This window comes from Bos grunniens, chromosome 25 (assembly GCF_055505025.1).
Source record: "Bos grunniens cultivar Pamir isolate PY7600 chromosome 25, Bosgru_T2T1.0, whole genome shotgun sequence".
NCBI classification, from domain to species: Eukaryota; Metazoa; Chordata; class Mammalia; order Artiodactyla; family Bovidae; genus Bos; species Bos grunniens.
This window is the reverse complement of record NC_141189.1, coordinates 40,323,276-40,346,022: the sequence shown is the minus strand read 5'-3', so window position 1 is coordinate 40,346,022 and position 22,747 is coordinate 40,323,276. Positions and strand designations below refer to the sequence as shown.

The following is a 22,747-nucleotide window of genomic DNA, read 5'->3' as shown; positions in this document are numbered from 1 at the left end:
AGTCTCCCAGGATTCAGAATCAGAAGTGAGGTGGCCCTGGAGGAAGAAAGCAGATGCTTGCCCCGCACTTGTGAGACCTGGGTAGGCTGAGGATGAGGCTACCCTGCCACATCCCCCTCCCAGCTTGCCTCTCTAGAGCAGAAAGCCACTTCAGATATACAGTGGACTGGGAGTGAGGGCAGAGGTTATCTGCTCCCCCCCATCCCCGCTACCCCAAATTCTGGAGACAGGGTGCTTCAGAGAATTTTCTGAGGATCCCTTGAGATTTCAGACTCCACCAGTCCCCATGTGCAGAGCTGGCCTGCATCCTGAAACCAGCCAGCAGAATGCAAAGGGAGGTTAGGAGGCAGCAGGAGCCTGCAGGCACTGAGCACCATAGAATACTGTGGGGCCATCCTTAATGCTGTTGGATGTGCACATGGCATTAGATTATTTTAAAACGGAGGACTTTATTTGTAGAGTTAAGGCAAAAAACTTTTATGGGTGAAACAATGTCGTACACAGGTTTCAAATATACACAGAGACAGGGGAGGCTCTGGTGTGGGGGTGGGGGATAAGGGGTTATGTGATTCTGCTTCATTTTTTTTTTTCAAAACTTTTAAAAGTAAGGTTTATTTTGAAAACTTTATTCTTTGATCAAAGAATGGAGAGGTGCAAGTACATCCTCTTCTAAATTTTATTTATTTTTTTAATCCACCAGAAACTTTCAGCGATTTCATTTCTCTTTTTCTTTTTTTAGTTACTATTTCTTCTAACACTGTTTAGCCCCATCTTTCTCTTCTCTTAGGTCTTCAAGACTCCAATATTATATATTTTGTTAAAGCCCCACAAAGCCTTGAGGCTCTGTTACTTGGTTTATTTTTTTAAGTTTATTTTCTCTGTTCTTCAGATTGGGTAATATCTATTGTTATATCTTCAACTGATTCGTCTGTCCTGTTGATCCTGCCATTGCCTGTCAATTAAGTTTTTTATTTTGATTATTGTATGTTTCTGTTCTAAGCTTCTCAGTTGGTTATTCTTTATTTTATTTATTTGAGACTTTCATTTTTAAATTTGTTTTAAGTGGCTTGTAATTGCTCTCTGAAGCATTTTTACATGGCTGCTTAACCACGTTTGCCTTCCTTGGCCGATGGTTCCAATACCTGAGTCAGCTTCTCTTGATTGTCATTTATCCTTCAAATTGACATTTTTCTGGTTCTCAGTTTCATCAGTGGTTTTCAATTGCATCTTGGACAGTTTCGGCATTATGAGACTCTAGATCTCATTTAAATCTTCCGGGTTAGCAGCCTTCTCTGAGCAGGCGCCCCCCGGTAGGGAAAGAGGGGGTCACCCTGTTGCTGTCTGCTGAGGGCAATTCCCACAGGATGGGACCTGCTGGGTCCCACACTGCTGGGCTGGAGTGAGAGTTCATACTGTCCACTAGGCTTCCGCCGACGGCCCCTGGCAGGAGGCAGGAGGGGCGCCTCCTACTGCTCCCCGAGTGAACAAAGAGAAGGTTGGGGGGAACGTTAATGTCCATCATTAGAAGCCGGATTAAAGCAGGGCGGGGGAGGAGGGGACGCTGCTACTAGGTGCTGGGCCAACGGCCCGGACGTTTCAGGTCCCAGGAGGGGAAAAGGGAGGTGAGGAGACACTTCGGCCGAAGTTAAGGGGTCCATTTCCTCAGGTGGATGCTCGGAGCAGTCCTGCACGGGCTCCCTACTATCTCCTTTCACCCCGTGGGAAGAGGGGTGGTGGTCCAGGGGAGCTTTCCGACCCCGCTGCTGCTGCGCTAAGTCGCTTCAGTCGTGTCCGACTCTGTGCGACCCCATAGACGGCAGCCCACCAGGCTCCCGCGTCCCTGGGATTCTCCAGGCAAGAGGAGTGGGTTGCCATTTTCCTTTCCAATGCATGAAAGTGAAAAGGGAAAGTGAAGTCGCTCAGTCGTGTCCGACTCTTAGCGACCCCATGGACCGCAGCCAACCAGGCTCTTCCGTCCATGGGATTTTCCAGGCAAGAGTACTGGAGTGGGGTGCCATTGCCTTCTCCGCCCGACCCCGCACGGGTCATTAAGAACAGCAGCAGCAAAGCCGGGCGGCCACATGTTCCCCGGGCCGGAACGGACCCGGGAGCCTTCCCAGACCCGGGCGGGGAGGAAGCGCTGCTCTTCATCGCGCGGCAGCGTTGGCGCGGCGCGCCCCCTGGCGGCCAGGCGGGGAAAACCACCTGCCTGTGCCGCGCGGCACAGGGACGCGGGCAGGGTTCGGCGTCCCAGGCGGGAGCTGTGGTCGCCCGCTGTGCCTGGGGCTCTCTCTTCATAATTCCCACCCGCTAAGCTATTTAATGTGGAGCCCAAATTCAGGACTCAGATTCTGGACCTCTAGCCCTTCCGCTCAGGCTAGCGGGCTGAGTGGATGGGGTGGGCGGGTGATGGTACATCAGACCACACTTGGTGTCCACAAGAGGCCCTGGAATAGGTACACTGGGAGTTCTGGGGATAAAAAGATGGGCTCGTCCGGGATTTGAACCCGGGACCTCTCGCACCCTAAGCGAGAATCATACCCCTAGACCAACGAGCCACAGTAACACTTTCTTTGCCCATTCCATATTATCGTCACATCACTTCCCTGTCCAGCCTCAGGGCCACGGCTCCCCGCTTCCGAGGTGCTTCACAAAGGGCTTCCGAGGTGCTTCACAAAGGGCTCCGGTAAGTTCAGTTCTCTGCCGTCTAGAAGAGGAGAGTGCAGTGTCGCCGCCCCTGTGCGCACCAGGTCCGGGAGCCTGATCCTCTGGACATCTGGTACTCCGTTCTGCCTCCCCTAGTCCTGGCTCGACTGGCGACGCCAGGCCACCATCACTGAGGCCTCCACCGCAGAGGAACTTGAGGGTCCTTTCCTCTCTCTACAACCAAAGGCTGGGGACTGGGAACAGAGCTGGAGCCGCGTTGCCTGGATTCTTCTGCTCCCGACAAGGCCACGAGCTACACAGCTGTCAGTCTTCTCCATGGAAGAGAATTATATTCAGAGAAATGTGGGTCTCCTGAGGCTTAGGGGCCACGTGCACTGGTCACCCCAGAGGAGCAACTAATGTGGCCTGGGCCTTTCCCAGGGCCCTCCCGCGGGAGCCTCCATCCCTGAGCTGGTGGCCTTGTCCACAGGCCACCCGCCACCACCACCATCCCCGGGCCCCTGCCCCGGAGGCTCTGCCCTCTTCAGAGCTCGGCAGAGGGCCCGCTCTTCCCTGTACACCCAAGCCCAGGCCCTAAAACGTTCAGAAGAGCTCACACCTAGATTCTGCCGGGACTTGTCAGACCTGAGATACCACCCTTGCATGTCCCTGTTGACCCTGCGACCTCAGTGACCCTCCTCCCCACTGTGCATTCTGACTCATCCCACACACTCCATGTACCAGGCCCTGTGCTGAGAACTCTGCAGGGACCAGCTCTAAGGGCACCAGCCCCAGTGGGGGAGGCTGTGACCTTTGAGCAGACACACACACACACCTGGAAGGCCAGGAAGGCTGGTTCGAGTGCTGACCTGGGGGCAGAGAGAAGAGGGGGAGATGTGGGGCAGAGCAGAGGCAGTGGGGTTGACTGGAGTGGGTGTTGGAAGAGGGGCTGATGCAGGGTCCACGGGTGGAAGGATGGGAAGACTTAGCCTTGTTGTGGGGGAAGGCCCAGGGCCTGCTGGGTCTCTTGGCCTTTTAAGCCAGGGATCGTGGGCCCGGGCTCCACCCGGAGCAGGAACAGTGTGTTGGGTCTTGGAGAAGGTTTCTATTGCCCGGGTTTGGGGCAAATGGAGCTTCAGCTTTGGGTATTAGCATTTCTGATCTCCTCCAATGGACCTTCAAAGCTAGAGCTGTCACTTGGTACTGTGGGGGGGGGGGCGGGGGAGGGAGGCAGGGAAGGGGTCCCTGGAATGTCCCAGTCTAGTCCTTCTGACTTTTCAGTAGCGGCAGCTTTTCTAGACTCTGGAACTTTGTGGGTAAGAGGAGAGAGGTCAGGAACACAATCCTACCCAGGATGGGTTTTCCAAGCTCAGCAGGAATGGTAAACAATGTGCCCCCCCCCGCCCCACCCCCCACCCCCCATCCCCCCATCCCCCCACCCCCGTCCCAGAGACCTTCTGAACAGACGAAGCATCCTGGGAAGGGCCCAGGATCAGTTTCTGACTCTTCCAAGATAGTCCCAAGACACAGGTGGTCGTGGGCAGAGCAGTGGCTCCCTGGAGTCGCGGATGCGAGGACCCTACACAGGAGCAAAGGAGTAGCCCACGAGCCCTCCCCTCTGGGACTCTGTGGTGCTGCGCATAGGTCAGAAGAGGAGCGCAAGGGGCTGATTCTTAAGGTCATTTTAAACAACTGAAGCCATAAATAGATGGGAGCTCAATCATGAGTTAGATTCCGGATTACATAGGCAGAGGGAGCCATGATCCGGGCTCCTCTGAGCCATACTCGGACCCAGGAGAGGGGCTGTTCCTTGCCCCCACCCTCAACCCCCGAGGACCACCCTGAGAGACCCTGACCCAGGGCTGTGACTAATGGCCCCAGGCCAAAAGTTCCACTTTAACAGTAAGAGAAAGAATCCCTGCCTGCCGACAACTGCATGAGAATGGGGGTCCGGGGAGAGGCGGCGGAGGGCGCGGGGAGGCGGAGGGGGGACGATGCCCAGCTGGACGTCCAGGGACTGTGCCAACCGCCTGAATGCCCAGAGGGCGGGCTCCAGGACGCCCGCACCTGTGCCGATTTTTTTTTTTCTTCTTCTTCTTCTTTTTTTTTGCAGGACCCGCCTTTGGGACTCAGCTGCGGGGAGTCAAAAACGCCCCTCGTCTAAGCCCGGCTAGCTCAGTCGGTAGAGCATGAGACTCTTAATCTCAGGGTCGTGGGTTCGAGCCCCACGTTGGGCGTGTGCTTTTTGGATGATGAAGAGGCCACAGGGGCGGCACACCACCAGAAGGAAAATACTAAGAACCGTTTCCAGAGGTTTTTACCGATACAGGCAGCCAGGGGACCTACGTTGCCAGCAACCTAATCGGTTCCCTGGATCGTCACACATTTCAGCCGCAGACTTCCGTCTCCACCTTGAGCGAAGCGGTTCAGACCTTTGGCCCGCCAGCCAGCTTTTGAATACCTGGCCCGAGAAGACGCCCAGCCCCTGGATCTTAGATTTAGTAAACCCCGAGCGACCGGCGCCGCTGCACTTGACTAGGAGCTCATAGAACCCCGGACTCCGGGAGCCCCAGGGTGCCCGCCGCCCGGGGTGTAGGTGCCGGCGGCGGGGGTGGGCAGGGCGGGGATGGAGGGCGACTCTCCGGGCCCGGAGCGCCCCGGCCAGTTCCAGGCACCGAGGTTTGGGGAGCGCCATCAGGAGGCTCCTCCGAAGCAGGGCTCCCCGCGTGCCTGAGGAGGGGCTGCTCAGAACTTCCCTCCCCAACCCGCCCCTCACCCCCGGGCCCGGCAATCGGTGGTCTCTTATTTGGGGGGGGGGGCTCTCAACTTTGCTCCACTCTCCCCAGTAAAAAGGACATGGACACGGGGCGTTTCGCTTCCCTATTTGGGGGAAAGCGAGGATGACGGGATACAGTTTCCATCAGCGGATTTTCTTGTTTTCTCTCAAGGGTCTAGCCTTCTAAAAGGGCAGGCTGGGTGTTTGACGGGAGCAGGTTTGCTTTCTTTTTTGGTAGGAACCCAGACTTCTCTTAGAGTGCCATCAGCGAGGCTGCCCCTGCCCCTCCCCCGGACCCTTGGAACTCCAGGTCCCAGGACCCAGGCTGCTACTCCGGCCAGACTAAGGCACACTTAGTCTCAGGAATATTTCCTGGTGTTCTTAGGTGAAAAGAAAGAACGGTCTGGGGTACAGAATAGTTAGGTCCGTATACCTTAGTAGCTTTATGGGAGGGGGGTGGAAAAGTCTTACCTTCAGGACCAGTGTTAGCTGTGGTTGCCCTAACAAATTACCACAATCTGGGCAACTTGTGTGTGTGCGTGCTAAGTCGTCTCAGTCGTGTTTGACTCTTCGCGACCCTATGGGCTGTAGCTCGCCAGGCTCCTTTGTCCGTGGGATTCTCCCGGCAAGAATACTGGAGTGGGTTGCCATTCAGAGGATCCTCCTGACACATGGATCGAAACTGCGTCTCTCTGTCTCCTACATTGGCAGGTGGCTGCTTTACCAGTAGCCCCATCTGCAGATATGTGTGGCTAGGATTCTGTGAATGCTTGCTCCACATGGAAGAATCTGAACTCCCTTACCAGCTTAACAAAAGCTGCGCCCAACGTGGGGCTCGAACCCACGACCCTGAGATTAAGAGTCTCATGCTCTACCGACTGAGCTAGCCGGGCTGCTTGTTTACCCTGTCTCTCCTTTGGAAGATCGATCCCTGTCCATAGGTCCCTGCTGTGCACAGCTTGGCTTCTCCCAGTTTTTTCGAAAAACTGCCAGGAAGCCTCAGGTTTGAAGGCTGCGAGGGCGCGGGACAGCCTTGACCGTAATTTAGAGACTTGCTTAGCGGGGCGGGGAGGGGCGAGGTGGGGGGCGGAAGCTGACCCAGACGGACAGGCATATGGAGGCCCCGGAGCGCGCCGCGCTGAGACACCGGTGCCTGGGCCCCTGAATCCCATGCACGTCACGGGACCCCGCACGCAGGAGGCGGCCCCACGAAATTGTCTTCTTGCTTCCCAGATATGGGATCAGAACCCAAGCTTCCCCCAACCGTCCCTCCCTCCCGTGAGGGCCGGAGGGAAATCAGGACCCTCTTGCAGACGGGAGGGCAAGGTCACTAAGATAGGTGGCACAAGGCGTTCTTTTCTACAGTGGTCTGGGGGTGAGTCCCCAGGGCCTGCGAGAGCTCCTAGGGCCAAACCTTGGTCCCCCTGACCCCTGCCCCGAATACTCACCACTCACTTACCACGCCACGCCCTACCCCGCCCCGCTTTAGGCGGCCCGCCTGAATTATCCAGAACGACCCAGGAGACCCGCTGCAACCCTGGGACAGGGAACCCGGTACCCAGGGGGTGTGACGCAGTGTCCAGCCAGGGCCAACTTCTTCCTTCCCAGTCAGTTTCTGGAATAAGGAAGGGAACTGTGAGGCACCTAGAGCTACACGGGGACTTTGGGAGCCCAGCCCAGGAGCCCCAGGGTCTGCCCTGGACCCTAGTCCCCCTTCCTGGAGGGTGAGACTTGGCTTTGATCCAAGGTCAGTGGCTGGGGCTGGTCAGTTGGTCTCCAGTTTGGGTTTCACGGGGAGCCCTCATGCAGTCCCTGCGACTGGGCCTGGGCCAGAGGGAGAGCCCAGGGGCAGTGGATGGGTGGAGAGGCGACCTCCCCAGCCTCTGGGGCCCACAGTGTCGATCTCATTTCTCTCTGGAGAGTAAGGCAGATCCTCCAGCCACAAGCCCCCCTTCCCTCCGGGGAGGGAGGATCTGGGGGACCGCCTAAACTGAATGAGGGAGAGGAGAGAGGAGGACGTGGATGACACCAAGGACAGTCAGTAAGATTATGATAGCTTGTTGGTGTAGGGGTATGATTCCTCCTTTGGGTGCATGAAGTCCTGGGTTCAAATCCTGGACAAATCCACTTGTTTAAGGCAGTTCAGTTTCAAGTTTTATGACGCTCTATATATGTTTGATTCTGGAGAGAGAGAGATATATATAACACCTAATAAATATACTACTGTTCAGGCACCCTACCTTCTGAGATTCTGGATGACCATGAGCATTAGGACACCATTCAACCCAGCACAGTGCCTTTTTGAGAAGAATACTGTTAATACTATTTTTATATTCCTTTTGAATAATCATCATTATTTTCTAATGGAGTGTGTGCACTTGATGGGCCCTGTACAGCTTCTCCAACCCCAGAATCAGATTGAACACCGCCACTCTAAGTTCCCACTCACATTGATTTTCCAGCAGTGCTTGCTTTTTCCACAGAAGCCACAGAAAACTTAACTTTGCAAAAAAAAAAAAATATATATATATATATATATAATCATAAAACTTGAAACTGAACGGCCTCGAACCAGTGGTTCACATAGAATGGTGTCTAATGGATGTTGACTATTGCTCTTTCTCTCAAAACTTCAAAACATCCCTGGAAAATTTAAAATGCCATAAAGGTGCCTTCACACACAGTTTGGGGACTGCAGAACTAGGCCAAAAGTGTTGCCCTGAGTACAGGAGTCATGTGGTTTAGGAACAGAAGAGGCCATCAGAAACAGCTCCTGCAGGTGGCCCCTTGGGCTGGGTGTGGGGGTGATTGCTATGGAAGGGGCTACCCTTTGAGCCCAGTCTTTCCCCCTGCCCCAGGGGGCCCTGTCTGCCTGAGTGACACCCTGAGCCAGCAGCCCCACACTCCTAGCTGGCTCCAACACCGAGGGCTGTTGGTCTACACAGACAGTACAGCCAGGCCCTGCCTGCTTGGTTCTGAAGAGAACTCTTGGGGTTGAATTCGGGACCTCTCACATCTAAAGCAAGAAAAGCACCCTCAGAACAGAGAAGTCCTTCTGGCTGGTGGTCCTTGGCATCTGCTCTCTCTCAGTCTGATGTATATCCTCATCTCTGCAGTCTGGAATGCCAGTGTCTGTGGTGCTGAACCACTGACAGATTTTCCTAAAACAAAAAACAAACAAACAAAAAAACCCCCTAAACCAGCTAACCATAGGGGTTCATTTGGGATTTGAACCCAGGACCTCCCACTCCCAAAGCAAGAATCACACCCCTACACGAACAAGCCACAGCATATGGGCTCCTATTTTTCCTTGGTGTCATCCACGTCCTCCTCTCTCCTCTCCCTCACTCAGTTTGGGTGGTCCCCAGATCCTCCCTCCCTGGAGGGAAGCAGAGCTTGTGGCTGGAGGATCTGCCTTACTCTCCAGAGAGAAATGAGATCGACACTCTGGGCCCCAGGGGCCAGGGGATCGCCTCTCCACCCATCCACTGCCCCTGGGCCCTCCCTCTGGCCCAGGCCCAGTCGCAGGGACCGCATGAGGGCTCCCCTTGAAACCCAAACTCAAGACCAACTGGCCAGCCCCAGCCACTGACCTTGGATCAAAGCCAAGTTCACCCTACAGGAAGGGGGACCAGGGTCCAGGGCAGACCCTGGGGCTCCTGGGCTGGGCTCCCAAAGCCCCCGTGTAGCTCTAGGTGCCTCACAGTTCCCTTCCTTATTCCAGAAACTGACTGGGAAGGAAGAAGTTGGCCCTGGCTGGACACTGCGTCACACCCCCGGGTACCGGGTTCCCCCTCCAGGGTTGCAGCGAGTCTCCTGGGTCATTCCGGTTCAGGCCACACGGTCCGCCCTAAATCAGGGTGTAGGTTGGGGTGGGGTGGGTAGTGTGTATTGGGGGCGGGGGCCACGGGGCCCAGATTCGTCCTCAAGAGCTCTTGCAGGCCCTGGCGACTCACCCCAAGACCACCGTAGATAAGAACGCCTTGTGCTACCCATTTCTAGTGAGCCTAATCTTCAGGACTCCGTCCTCCGTCTGCAAGAGGGTCCTGATCCTCCCACCCCACGGGAGGAGGGATGGTCGGGGGAAACTTGGGTTCTGATCCCATATCTGGGAAGCAAGAAGGCAGTTTCATGGGGCTGCCTCCTGCGTGCGGGGTCCTGGGACCGTGCATGGGGCTTCAGGGGCCCAGGCACTGACCTCCCAGCGCTGCACGCTCCCACCTGGCCTCCATCTGTCCGTCTGGGTCAGCCTCCCCTTTCCCCCCTTCCCTGGGCACCCTAGGCAAGTCTCTGCATTTCAGTCGAGGCCGTCCTGCCCCCTCGCAGTCTTCAAACCTGAGGCTTCTTGGCTGTTTCTCAAGTAAACTGGAAGGGGCCAAGCTGTGCACAGCAGGGACCTATGGACAGGGGTGGTTCCTTCAAAGAAAAAAAGATCAAAGAGCCGCCCGGCTAGCTCAGTCGGTAGAGCATGAGACTCTTAATCTCAGGGTCGTGGGTTCGAGCCCCACGTTGGGCGTAGCTTTTGTTAAGCTGCGTTAGGGGAGTTCAGAGTCTTATGCGGCAAGCAAACATTCACAGAGTCCTAGCCACACCAATCACAGATCCCGGGGACCAAATTTCAAGACCTCGAACTAGGAAAAGAAAACGGCAACTCACTCCGGTATTCTTGCCTAGGAAACCCATGGCCGGAGGCGCCTGGTCCGCTACAGTCCAGAGTCAGAAAGAGTCCCACACGACTGAGCAGCTAAGCAACAACGACGACCTAGGGTCACGGAGAAAGCATGGAACTTTCATAAAGAAGGAGACAGGGAAGATCTTCATTTCTTGATGGTTTGATCTTTTGGAGGTGCCTGCTGGCTGGTGACAGACTCCCAACCCCAGGGCTAGCTAATTCCTAGAGGAAGTAAACAGTTTGCAAACCAACAAATTCAGTCCACACACTGAGTCATGTCTTTATCTAACTTTCACACACCAAGCCAATATTTCCCCTGGCCCGAATCACCCAGGGCTTGATCACCCAGCCCCCACACCCTAAAACCCACTGAACTGTTCAAATGAGCCAGCCCCTGTTGACTCCACCCTGCCTTACTTTTCCCATGGAAGGGATTTGCCCAGAACCGCAGGAGGCTCCCAAGGTGGTCCTCTCCCACCGTGTGGGGCTTTGGGGATCAGAAGGGGGATCCGCCACTCTTCTCCCGCGCACAGGCTGGCAGTCCTGGGGCCAGGCGCATAAGGCGAAGCGGTCACCTCCTTCCCCTGATCCTCCTCCTCTGGAGGTTCTAGGGCACAGGCCCCACCTTAGGGGATCGGCGCCTGCTTGATGCCAGTCCCCTGTGCCTGCCTGCTCCGTAGCCACAATCCACAGCCCCACGCTGTCAGCCTGAGGCTCGGGGTCCCCTGGACTGCCGGTGCTCGTCCTGTAAGATGCCCTCCCGCTCATCCAAGCCTCTGGTCCCACGCCCCCCGCCCCCCGCCCCCATGTTTCTGCTGCTCACTCCCCTAGGGCGGGGATCAATCCCCCTGTGGTCCAGGAATCAACCCTTCCTGATCCTGGCTTAGCGGGCCTCTCTTTCTGCCCCTGCTGGCCTGGGTTTCCTGGGTCTCCCCGCCCCAATTCAAGGGCCCCTCTGCCAGTCTACTTCGGAATAAACCTGACTCGAGGAAGGATGGGAATAGTTGTAAACGAAGAGTTGAGAGCGACTTTGCAGGGGTGGCTCGTTGGTCTAGGGGTATGATTCTCGCTTCGGGTGCGAGAGGTCCCGGGTTCAAATCCCGGACGAGCCCAGGTTACCCTTTCCGGGTTACCTATAGTTTTAGAGCCCGGAGAACCGAGAGCAAACCTAGAGATTTATCCGGCCACGGTTGCTGCGCTCCACTTCAGGCCCCTCCTTGTTGATGCTGACCCCGGCTCACACCCCTCTACCTCTCCCGAGCCCGGGAACCTGAACTCACGGTCCCTGCTCCAGCGCACAGCTCTGCTCGGTTCTTCCTTCCCCGCACGCAGCTTTTTCCCGAAACTGGACACGGGTTTCTTCCGGCTGGTCCGAGATGCGTTGGTAAAGGTGTAAAAATACACATTGGCTTTTGAAAACTCGATCCAAATAAAGTAAGAGATCTGATAACTTGTTGAAATGATACTTTAGATATATATTGGTTTAGTTAAAATATACTGCACTTAATTTCACCTTTTTGTTACTATTTTAAAAATCTGTGGGAATTCCCTGGTGGTCCAGTGGTTAATCAAGATTCGCCGTTTTCATTGCTGGAGTCTCGGGTTGATCCCCAATAGAGTAGTTAAGATCTGACATCTAATAAGATGTTAAATAGAAATTTGATTGAAGGCATTCTTCTTTTGTTCCAGAATTCAAAATTCTTCCACTACATACATTCACCATTGGAAGGGAGGCTTATACATGTGTATGTGTGTGTGTGTGTGTGTTAGTTGCTTGGTGGTGTCTGACTCTTTGCAAGCCCATATACTGTAGCCCACCAGGCCCCTCCGTCCATGGGATTCTCCAGGCAAGAACACTGAAGTGGGTTGCCATTTCCTTCTCCAAAAGGAACTATAGAAAGAAAGAAAGTGAAGTCACTCAGTCGCTTCCGACTCTTTGCGACCCCATGGACCAGAGCCTACCAGGCTCCTCAATCCGTGGAATTTTCCAGGCAAGAGTACTGGAGTGGGTTGCCATTTCCTTCATATATATATATATATATATATATATATATATATATGACTTATTTACATTGTTGTAGGGCAGAAATCAACACAACATTGTTAAGCAATTATCCTCCAATCAAAAAATAAAGAAAAAAATATATTTGCCAACTTTTAGTTTAGCTCATTGAATTTCTTACCTGGCAACTTGGAACCCCACGTATGTGTTCTACTGGACAGGATGGAAGCTGCAGCCGCTTAGAATCCAACCTTGAAGGTCCTACAGTGTCACTTCAGCCCTACATTATTATATGAAGAAGTCACAGCCACAGTTCACTGAGGTTCAAGTGGGGTCAGTCCAAAGACCCCCACTCCTCACTGCAAAGAGTGTCAAATAATTTGTGGTCATTAAAAAAGAAAAAAAAAAAGCTTTATTCAGACTCACAGATATTTAGAGAAAAAGCCAATGGCTACCAGTGAGGAGATGGAACAGGGAAAGGGGCATATGGGATAAGGGATTAATAGGTAGAAACTACTATGTACAAAATAAGCTACAATGATATACTGTACAACACAGGGAATAAAGTCAATTTTTCTAGTAATTATGAATGAAGTATAATCTTTAAAATTGTGAATCACTATATTGTACACCTGTAACATAAAATATTGTACATCATTTATACTTCAATTTTTTAAAATTTTTATATAATAGAGTGTAACACATTTAAAGTACACAATTTCATACATTTTGACATTTGTGTACTCCCAAACCATCACCAGAGTCAAAATAATGAACAAATTCATCATCCTCAACATTTTTCTCATGGCTTTGTTATCTCTTCCATCTACCCCTCAAACACTAGTTTGCTAAGAGTTTTTAAAATCAGGAATGGAGGTTGGACTTATCAAGTGCCTTTACTGCATGTATTGAGATGATCATATGGTCTTTTTCAGTCTATAAAAAGTACATTGATTTTTAAATGTAAACATTCTAAATAGTTTAAGGACATATCAGAACTTTAAAGATTTTGCTCCTCTGTGACATGTCCCTTATCCCCTAGCCAGCTCCCTTCCTTCCTCACTTTCACTGGAGACACCTAAAGAAACACCCGTCCTCCAACTTTGGGGGTCCTAGAAGGTGCAGCTCTCAGGGATGAGGTTGACAACAGTTTTTGCTGACAGAAGCCACCCCAACATACAGATGCCAAAATGTGACCGATTACCCCGGGTGGGACTCGAACCCACAATCCCTGGCTTAGGAGGCCAGTGCCTTCTCCATTAGGCCACCGGGGCGTGCTCTTCAGGCGCTCGCTTCCTGTCCAGGACCCGCCCCTTCTACACTTAGAGCGCGAGACTTCTGTTCCAGTATTTTGCTGCGCTGCTTCCTTTGTTTAGGGACAAGCACGGGCTTGGGATATATGCACCCTTGTGCCCGGTACCCTAGGGTCCCAGGGTTGCCCAAGTCCCCCCGCGCCTGGTGGGGATGGAGGAGGGAGTCGGGGTGGAGGTGGGGGTGGTGGTGGAAGCCACCCTGAGTGTGTATCACCGAACCCCGGACCCTAGAACACCAAGCATAACCTCACCATCCCCTTCAGGGTATCGGCACCGAAACTTCCCCCAGGTTCCCTCTCTCGGAGCAGAGAATCCCGCCTCTGCCCTAGTTGCGGGGCGGGGGGCGGGGGAGAGGGGAGGAAGGGCGGTGTCAGGGCGACCAAGGACCAGAATGCGTCATCTTCGTTCTGGCTCTTTGGTTTAAGGGTACGGTGCTGGCCTTGGGGGCGACTGGCCCTTCACGACAGTCTTGGGCATCCCCGAGTTTCCAGACACTGTCGCTTTCAGGAGGGGCAAGCCGGGAAAGCTCCAGGAGGAGGGGATCCATCACCTCTCCCCCCTTTTTAGTGCCCAGCACAGGGAAGGCGGTGGCTACAGACTTTTCCTGCTGGAAGAAGTGTCCCTCACCCTCTGCTCGTCTCACCTGGAGACTCAGGGGGACCACGGGACCCGGATGGGACCTGTGGGCAAGGACCGAGTTGGGGAAGGAGATGGAGTTCAGAACCTCCGCACTCGTCCTCCGAGCCGCGCGCGGCACCTTGTCCCACGACGACGCCCTTGGGGCTCGAATCCGGGACCCGATCTGGGATGATGCTAAGGAAGGGAGGAGGTCGCAGCTTCTCGCACTCCGGGCGTCCAGGCTGAGGACTCTGCGACCCCAGACCACAAATTGCCCCTACCGGAGCAAAGGGGACTCGCTGTGGAGGCTCCAGCGAGTACTCGCTGGAGCGAGGGACTGGGGACCCGACTTTCCTCTGCGGACCTAGAACTTGGGTCAAGAGTGGAAGACAGCAGCTCCGCGATTCAGTGCCTGTAACCTCTGGCAGGAGGAAGAAGATGGGAAGAAAAGGCGATGTAGGAGTAGCCAGCCAGTCACCTGGGCTTGACCTGTTCTAGCAAGGCCCGGCTAGCTCAGTCGGTAGAGCATGAGACTCTTAATCTCAGGGTCGTGGGTTCGAGCCCCACGTTGGGCGGGGTTTCCTATTTTGGGAACCCCTGTCATTTGCATAGGCTTTGCATGGGCTTTTCAATAACTCCGAATCCGATTTGGAGAAATCTTCCTGAGAAACGGCTTCCCTGGTGGCACAGCTGGTAAAGAATCCACCTGTAATGTGGGTAGACCTGAGTTCCATCCCTGGGTTGGGAAGATCCCCTGGAGAAGGGAACAGTTTATGGCTCCAGTTTTCTTGCCGGAGAATTCCAAGGACTGTATAGTCCATGGAGGGTGGCAAAGAGTCAGACAGGACTAAGCGACTTTCACTTTTCTGAGAAAACAAACACAAAGTCTTAGTCACCTTATCCTATGAGGAGGAAGAAAGGACACCGATTTGGGGTGTGATTTTCCCCTCAGGAGACATTCGGGGCAGAGGGAGCAGGGAGGGTGTGTCTTAAACAAGAAAAGACAAAGCCAGGCCTGGAGGGGTCCCTGCCCTATTGCTGTGGTGTAGGTTCTGCTCCCTGACTGACTGGGGTCTCCGTGCCTCAGTTATACTCTTCAGATGGCTTTGGATGGTTCCATAGGGCCCCTGGTGCCCTCACACCAAGTGAGACTCACATCCTACCCCTCTCTGCTGTTGCTAAGTCACTTCAGTCATGTTGGACTCTGTGCGACCCCATAGACATCAGCCCACCAGACTCCCCCACCTCTGAGATTCTCCAGGCAAGAACACTGGAGTGGGTTGCTATTTCCTTCTCCAATGCATGAAAGTGAAAAGTGAAAGTGAAGTCGCTGTCTTAGCGACCCCATGGACTGCAGCCTACCAGGCTCCTCCATCCATGGGATTTTCCAGGCAAGAGTACTGGAGTGGGGTGCCATTGCCTTCTCTGATCCCTCTCTGTGGGCAGATTCAAATGCTGGACAAGCCCTTCCCTTGCCCTCAGGACATTTTTGTGGTGTGCCTGGAATGACAGACTCTGATTCCAGGTGCTTTTACTTTATGATGGAGAGCAAAGGGGTTGAGACAGGAGGGAGTAGGTAGTGACAGGGAGTCCTGGGGTCCAAGCCCTGCTCTCCCCCCCTTGCCCTGGGTATCACTTTGGGACACTGTGGACTGATCTATGTCCCTGACCCACACATCCATACTTCCCTGCACAGACTCTGTCCCTGAACCTCAGTTTCAGGAGCACTCTAGTAACCTTGTGGAGATCTAGGAAATCTCCACACCCAAGTGGCTGGTGGCCTGGGGTTTTGAGCCTCCCTCTAGGTGTGAGTGGTCCAGGATGCAAATCCTGGGCAGTTCTTTTAGGGTTGGGGGAGGGCTACAGGACCAGGCTCCTCTATTCCCCATCTGGACTTCACAGATCTGGACCCACCAAGCCTGGGCTCTCAAGGGCCTCTCAAGGGCCCCATCTGTAGAGTGGGGATAATAGCAGCTCATGCCTCAAAGATTTGCTTGGGATATTAAGTTAATTTTTTTTTTGGTAAATCATTTAGAACAGTGTCTCAAGACTGCAAAACTAATTCTTGCTTGAGCTTCCATCCTGTCTGCCCACCACAGGCCACCTCCCTGAGCCAGGCAACTCTGGGCTGCTGGAAGCACTGGTTTTCTCTCTGAGGCCCCCTCCCAGCTCCCTGGGCCCACTCTTGTCCCACACTCTTCCACACCTCACTCTCTTCCACCCCACTTTGGGCAGAAACCTGAAGAGTCTTGTCCCAGATGGCAGCTTCTAGCTCTGGATCCTGAGGGTTCCCATCAGTGATCCGACCAGACTCAGAGTCAGTTGGGGCTCAGCAAAATATTTTGGCAGAAGGAACCCACGGCTCAGGCCTGCTTTCCACCACCCTGAGGCAGGAGCTGTGTCCTCATATTCCTGGCGCCTCCTCAAGCTGACACACCCACATCCCCTGGCCTTATGGTGGGGACTGGAGTCAACATGTGGGCCTCAGGCTGTGTCAGAGCCCGGAGAAAGACCGAATTCAACTCAGTACCAGGCAACATCCGGGATCTCAGGCTGCGTCTGACTTTGGTGGTTTGGGTTGAGGGCCACCTGTGCAGCTGAAAATACCCATAATCTGAAGCAGACCCTGGCATCATCCTGAGCCCAGACGTGGCTTTAACAGATATTTGGCAACAGCAAGTAGGTGGGCCCATCCTCATTTGGGGCCGAGTGTCCGTCTACACGTTGTGAGATCATCCCGCTTGGGTCTGCCCTGAGTTCTGTCCATGCTGCAGGGCTTCTGGCCGCCGCTGAGCCACCAGCCAACTGCCGTCCATCCGTCAGTGCGGAGCCCCACTGCAGCCCCGCACAGCTCCTCCTCTGTCTGAGGACACCACAGATTCTAGGCAGTCTAGACACTCAGAATGCCCGGAGAGGACTCCATGTCCCCTCTGACCCCGATCCTGCCCTCTCCTGTCATTTGGAGTGGTCTATAGCCAGTCACCTTCGGAAATTCGGAGCACGTGGCAAAGCGCAGCTGCCCGGCTAGCTTAATCTCAGGGTCGTCGTGGGTTTGAGCCCCACTTTGGGCGACTTTTTCGATGCCTTTTTTTTTTTTTCTCTGTATATTGTGGATTCCTGTCCCATGTGAGCTAGTTTTCTACTCCCAGCTGTCCACTCCCGACTAAAAACTGCCCTGTTAAAGGCTCAGTGAGTGGAAACACATAAATTCCTGATCACCATAGGCGTCTATGCTGGGTCCTGCCCTCGCTGTGGTCCTCTCCTTTGAGCGTTTGGGCCTCTCGTGGGGGCTTGTAGACTCCCATTTTTGGAAGGCGAGGGGAGTAAGGAGTTCAGGACAAGGCCAGAACTAATGCCCGTTAAAGCTGACAAGCCCCCCAATTAAAAAGTGTGAAGACCTAGGCTGCCCGGGGAATTCGACCCTTTTGCTCCTAATGGAGACTCCTAGTGGCTCAGCTGGTAAAGAATCCGCCTGCTATGCAGGAGACTTGGGTTCGTCTCCCTGGGTTGGGAAGATCCCTTGGAAAAGGGAATGGCTTATGGATCCAGTATTCTGGCCTGAAGAATTCCACGGACTGTATAGTCCATTGGGTCACAAAGAGTCGGACACGACTGAGCGACTTTCACTCACGCCTGAACCAGTGAGCCTTCCCTGGGAACCTCCGCCTTCTCCTCCTCTTGCTGAGATAGTGCTCTGTTTGGAGGAGAATTTGGTTCAGATGTCAATTAAATAGAGGGATAAAAGGTTGTTCCGGTAGTTGCAGAGTCTGCTTTGCCTCAGGTCCAGGCACCCCCGATAGGTCCTGGAGAGAGCCGCCTGCGGGCGAGGTGCAGGGCTGGAGTCAACGGCAGCCACTTGAGGCCAGGTGGGTGGGTGGCTTCAGGGACCTCCCAAGAACGGAGAGCTGCAGCTTCCCAGTCTCCCTCCATCTCCCACAGCAGGAGGAGCCAATGAGCTAACCATCTGTCTGAGGCCGGAGTTCGGCTGCGAACCCGCGACCTCAAGAACCCACAGAGCGGGTTTTGCAGGTGCACACACTGACAACTGAGCTACAACGGCGAGCTTCCCCGGAGTCACCTGCAGAGGGAATGGGGGAGGGGTTGTTGTGTGTGTCGGCTCGTTGATCTAGGGGTATGATTCTCGCTTTGGGTGCGAGAGGTCCCGGGTTCAAATCCCGGACGAGCCCGTTCCTTTTCTTTAAAAGGAGAACTGCAGGTCGACCTGATGGAGCGTCGGGGAGACGCAAGGTGTGTCTAGGGCATCTGAGGCCAGGACCGCTGCTGTCCGGCCGGATCAGTCGGTAGAACAAAGCGACTCTCACATTCAGCCTCGGGGGTTGGGGGCCCCACGTTCGAAGAGGGCTGTCTTGGTTTTGACCTGCGGGGGCGGGAGCGGGGAGCTGAGCCGGGAGAAGCGCTAGCAGCACGGGAGGCCGAGGCGGAGGCGGTGTCCTCTCGATGCACTCCGCCGGCATTTGTTGAGCGATCACCCGGGGCCACGTCTTGGGGGTTCGGCCGCCCGCAAAGCGAGCGTCCCAGAGATCGAGGCTCCGGGACCCTCCGCGCCCCCGCCCGCTCTCGAGCGCTCCCCACCTGCACGCGCGACCCGGAGTCCCTCTCCGGCTTTGTCCAGCGGGTCCCCTGCGCTCGCGGCTGCGAGGTGGCCTGCGAAGTGACCGATGAGCGGCGCGGGGACAGAGGCCGAACGCCCTTCCTGGTCCGGGGCTCTCTGTCGCCCGACGGCGGAAGGGAGGCGGCGCGGACCCCGGACTGTCGGAGCGCAGGGGCTTCTGTCCGTTTTGCCGGCCCGGGAGCGCTGGGTTTTCTCCGCGCGCACCATTCTTGGCACCCCGCACTTCCCAGTGGGTCTGAAATTGGGGTCTCCCTTCGGCACCACCTCACTGGCGTCGCGGGTCCAGCTCCCAGACACCACGGCATCAGAGAGGGGAGCCAAAACCCGTAGTGTGTGCGGCTCGTTGGTCTAGGGGTATGATTCTCGCTTAGGGTGCGAGAGGTCCCGGGTTCAAATCCCGGACGAGCCCTGCTTTTCTTCCCCACTTGCGGGTCTCAGGGCCCACTCTGTGCCTCCCCTTGTCGTCGTTTCAAAATTTTCATTGAGGCCCAGTAGCCAAAGTGTCTCCACGAGTGTCTTTACAAGCTACATTTTCAGTCCGAGTTCCAGACACGGAAGACTGAGAGAGGTTCCCTTCCTCTGCATTAAGAGCCGGTGGTTCTTCGCTTGCAGGTCTCTGAACCGTCAAGCCTGGGTCCCACAGTCCCAGGTCAGGAGGCCAGGATATTGGCGTGCAGAGAGGAGATGCGCTGCTGGCATTTGCGTCTGGAGCCCAGCCCCGCCTCAAATCCAGTCCCTCCACGTCCTCGCTGACCCCGGGACTTACTCCATCCTGTCATTTGGGGCGGTCCACAGCCGTCAAGTTCCGACACTTGTCTGCAGACGGCTCTGTGCAGCCGCCCGGCTAGCTCAGTCGGTAGAGCATGAGACTCTTAATCTCAGGGTCGTGGGTTCGAGCCCCACGTTGGGCGTAGTTTTTGCCACCTATTTGGATTCTTGGCTCACGTGGGTTGGTCTTCTGCTCCCAGCTGTAGATTTCCGATTTAAAACTGCCCTGTTGGAGGCACAGGGTGCAGACATACAGATTCCTGCTCACCTTAGGAAGCCAGCCTGGGTCCTGCCCTCAGAGTTGTCTGCTCTTTGTAGCAGATGGGCCTCTATTCGGGATAGCTAGACTCCCATTTATGGAAGGTCAAGGGAGTAAGCCGTCTACGGGGTCGCACAGAGTCGGACACGACTGAAGTGACTTAGCAGCAAGGGAGTAAGCAGGTCAGGACAAAGCAAGAACCAACGCCCTTTAAGGGTCACAAGGGTTTTCCTCCTCAGGGAACACTGCTGCTGCTGCTGCTGCTAAGTCGCTTCAGTTGTGTCCGACTCTGTGCGACAGCATAGACGGCAGCCCACCAGGCTCCTCTGTCCAAGGGATTCTCCAGGGAAGAACACTGGAGTGGGTTGCCATTTCCTCCTCCAATGCATGAAAGTGAAAAGTCAAAGTGAAGTCGCTCAGTCGTGTCCGACTCAGCGACCCCATGGACTGCAGCCTACCAGGCTCCTCTGTCCATGGGATTCTCCAGGCAAGAGTACTGAAGTGGGGTGCCATTGCCTTCTCCACCACCAGGACTGGTTCTAATCAAAATACAAAAGAGTGTAAAAACCTGAGCCCCTCCTCCTTCCCCTGGACCTGGGATCCATGGCCGGAAACCGCCTCCCCCTCCTCCTCTCGCTCAAAAACGTTGCACCGTTGGGGCAGAATTGGATTCAGAAATCTAGGGTTCTTCCAGAATCTGTTTTCCTCACTTCCTCAGGAGGCCCAGGCACCGCCCCACCCCCCACCCCCCATCGGTCCCCGTGTGAGGACGACTGCAGGCGAGGTGTTCTGGGCGGCCAGTCTCCTGCCTCCATTTGAGGCCAAAACTGATCCGAGCTGCAGCTGCGGGGTCTCCCTCCAGCTCCCGCCGCAAGAGGAGCAGATAATCTAACCGTCTGTCTGCAACCGGAGTTCGGCTGCGAACCCGCGACCTCAAGAACCCACAGAGCGGGTTTCGCAGGTGCACACACTGACAACTGAGCTACAGCGGCGAGCTTCTCGGGAGTCACCTGCAGAGGGACGGGGGGAGGGGGTGGGAGGTGTGTGTTGGCTCGTTGGTCTAGGGGTATGATTCTCGCTTTGGGTGCGAGAGGTCCCGGGTTCAAATCCCGGACGAGCCCGTCCTTTTTCTTTAAGAGGACTGAAGGCAGACCTGGTGGAAGCTTCGGGGAGACGCAAGGCGCGCCTAGGGCATCTGAGGCCAGGACCGCTGCTGTCCGGCCGGATCAGTCGGTAGAACAAAGCGACTCTCACATTCAGCCTCGGGGGTTGGGGGCCCCACGTCCGAAGAGAGCTGTCTTGGTTTTGACCTGCGGGGGCGGGAGCGGGGAGCTGAGCCGGGAGAAGCGCTAGCAGCACGGGAGGCCGAGGCGGAGGCGGTGTCCTCTCGATGCACTCCGCCGGCATTTGTTGAGCGATCACCCGGGGCCACGTCTTGGGGGTTCGGCCGCCCGCAAAGCGAGCGTCCCAGAGATCGAGGCTCCGGGACCCTCCGCGCCCCCGCCCGCTCTCGAGCGCTCCCCACCTGCACGCGCGACCCGGAGTCCCTCGCCGGCTTTGTCCAGCGGGTTCCCTGCGCTCGCGGCTGCGAGGTGGCCTGCGAAGTGACCGATGAGCGGCGCGGGGACAGAGGCCGAACGCCCTTCCTGGTCCGGGGCTCTCTGTCGCCCGACGGCGGAAGGGAGGCGGCGCGGACCCCGGACTGTCGGAGCGCAGGGGCTTCTGTCCGTTTTGCCGGCCCGGGAGCGCTGGGTTTTCTCCGCGCGCGTCATTCCTGGAACCCCGCACTTCCCAGTGGGTCTGAAATTGGGGTCTCCCTTTCGCACCACCTCACTGGCGTCGCGGGTCCAGCTCCTAGACACCACGGCATCAGAGAGGGGAGCTAAAATCCTTGGTGTGTGCGGCTCGTTGGTCTAGGGGTATGATTCTCGCTTAGGGTGCGAGAGGTCCCGGGTTCAAATCCCGGACGAGCCCTGCTTTTCTTCCCCACTTGCGGGTCTCAGGGCCCACTCTGTGCCTCCCCTTGTCGTCGTTTCAAAATTTTCATTGAGGCCCAGTAGCCAAAGTGTCTCCACGAGTGTCTTAACAAGCTACTTTTTCAGTCCGAGTTCCAGGCACGGAAGATTGAGAGGTTCCTTTCCTCTACATCAAGAGCCGGTGGTTCTTCTCTTGCAGGTCTCTGAACCGTCAAGCCTGGGCCCCACAGTCCCAGGTCAGGAGGCCAGGATATCGGCGTGCAGAGAGGTGATGCGCTGTTGGCGTTTGCGTCTGGAGCCCAGCCCCGCCTCAAATCCAGTCACCCCATGGCCCCGCTGACCCCGGGACTTACTCCATCCTGTCATTTGGGGCGGTCCACAGCCGTCAAGTTCCGACACTTGTCTGCAGACGGCTCTGTGCAGCCGCCCGGCTAGCTCAGTCGGTAGAGCATGAGACTCTTAATCTCAGGGTCGTGGGTTCGAGCCCCACGTTGGGCGTAGTTTTTGCCACCTATTTGGATTCTCTGCTCCCAGCTGTAGATTTCCGATTTAAAACTGTCCTGTTGGAGGCACAGGGTGCAGACATACAGATTCCTGCTCACCTTAGGAAGCCAGCCTCGATCTTGCCCTGGGAATTGTCTGCTCTTTGTAGCAGATGAGCCTCTATTCGGGATAACTAGACTCCCATTTCTGGAAGGTCAAGGGAGTAAGCAGGTCAGGACAAAGCAAGAACCAACGCCCTTTAAGGGTCACAAGGGTTTTCCTCCTCAGGGAACACTGCTGCTGCTGCTGCTGCTAAGTCGCTTCAGTCGTATCCGACTCTGTGCGACCGCATAGACAGCAGCCCACCAGGACTGGTCCCAATCAAAACACAAAAAAGTGTAAAAACCTGAGCCCCTCCTCCTTCCCCTGGACCTGGGATCCATGGCCGGAAACCGCCTCCTCCTCCTCCTCTCGCTCAAAAACGTTGCACCGTTGGGGCAGAATTGGATTCAGAAATCTAGGGTTCTTCCAGAATCTGTTTTCCTCACTTCCTCAGGAGGCCCAGGCACCGCCTCCCCCCGCCCCCCGCCCCCCATCGGTC

General features: G+C 55.4%; 13 non-coding genes across 13 annotated transcripts; 10 read left to right on the top strand and 3 right to left on the bottom strand.

The window, feature by feature from the left end:
* Window positions 1–2,486: 2,486 nt before the first annotated feature.
* TRNAP-AGG (transfer RNA proline (anticodon AGG)) lies at window positions 2,487–2,558 on the bottom strand. Its single transcript has one exon. It is a non-coding gene; the product is annotated as a tRNA-Pro (tRNA).
* Window positions 2,559–4,810: 2,252 nt separating this feature from the next.
* Window positions 4,811–4,883, top strand: TRNAK-CUU (transfer RNA lysine (anticodon CUU)). Its single transcript has one exon. It is a non-coding gene; the product is annotated as a tRNA-Lys (tRNA).
* Window positions 4,884–6,242: 1,359 nt separating this feature from the next.
* TRNAK-CUU (transfer RNA lysine (anticodon CUU)) lies at window positions 6,243–6,315 on the bottom strand. Its single transcript has one exon. It is a non-coding gene; the product is annotated as a tRNA-Lys (tRNA).
* A 3,550-nt stretch (window positions 6,316–9,865) lies between these two features.
* TRNAK-CUU (transfer RNA lysine (anticodon CUU)) lies at window positions 9,866–9,938 on the top strand. Its single transcript has one exon. It is a non-coding gene; the product is annotated as a tRNA-Lys (tRNA).
* A 1,196-nt stretch (window positions 9,939–11,134) lies between these two features.
* Window positions 11,135–11,206, top strand: TRNAP-CGG (transfer RNA proline (anticodon CGG)). The gene has a single exon. It is a non-coding gene; the product is annotated as a tRNA-Pro (tRNA).
* Window positions 11,207–13,297: 2,091 nt separating this feature from the next.
* Window positions 13,298–13,370, bottom strand: TRNAR-CCU (transfer RNA arginine (anticodon CCU)). Its single transcript has one exon. It is a non-coding gene; the product is annotated as a tRNA-Arg (tRNA).
* A 1,159-nt stretch (window positions 13,371–14,529) lies between these two features.
* On the top strand, window positions 14,530–14,602 carry TRNAK-CUU (transfer RNA lysine (anticodon CUU)). The gene has a single exon. It is a non-coding gene; the product is annotated as a tRNA-Lys (tRNA).
* Window positions 14,603–18,142: 3,540 nt separating this feature from the next.
* TRNAP-UGG (transfer RNA proline (anticodon UGG)) lies at window positions 18,143–18,214 on the top strand. The gene has a single exon. It is a non-coding gene; the product is annotated as a tRNA-Pro (tRNA).
* Window positions 18,215–18,997: 783 nt separating this feature from the next.
* Window positions 18,998–19,069, top strand: TRNAP-AGG (transfer RNA proline (anticodon AGG)). Its single transcript has one exon. It is a non-coding gene; the product is annotated as a tRNA-Pro (tRNA).
* A 429-nt stretch (window positions 19,070–19,498) lies between these two features.
* TRNAK-CUU (transfer RNA lysine (anticodon CUU)) lies at window positions 19,499–19,571 on the top strand. The gene has a single exon. It is a non-coding gene; the product is annotated as a tRNA-Lys (tRNA).
* Window positions 19,572–20,736: 1,165 nt separating this feature from the next.
* TRNAP-UGG (transfer RNA proline (anticodon UGG)) lies at window positions 20,737–20,808 on the top strand. The gene has a single exon. It is a non-coding gene; the product is annotated as a tRNA-Pro (tRNA).
* Window positions 20,809–21,589: 781 nt separating this feature from the next.
* TRNAP-AGG (transfer RNA proline (anticodon AGG)) lies at window positions 21,590–21,661 on the top strand. The gene has a single exon. It is a non-coding gene; the product is annotated as a tRNA-Pro (tRNA).
* Window positions 21,662–22,088: 427 nt separating this feature from the next.
* Window positions 22,089–22,161, top strand: TRNAK-CUU (transfer RNA lysine (anticodon CUU)). Its single transcript has one exon. It is a non-coding gene; the product is annotated as a tRNA-Lys (tRNA).
* Window positions 22,162–22,747: the final 586 nt, after the last annotated feature.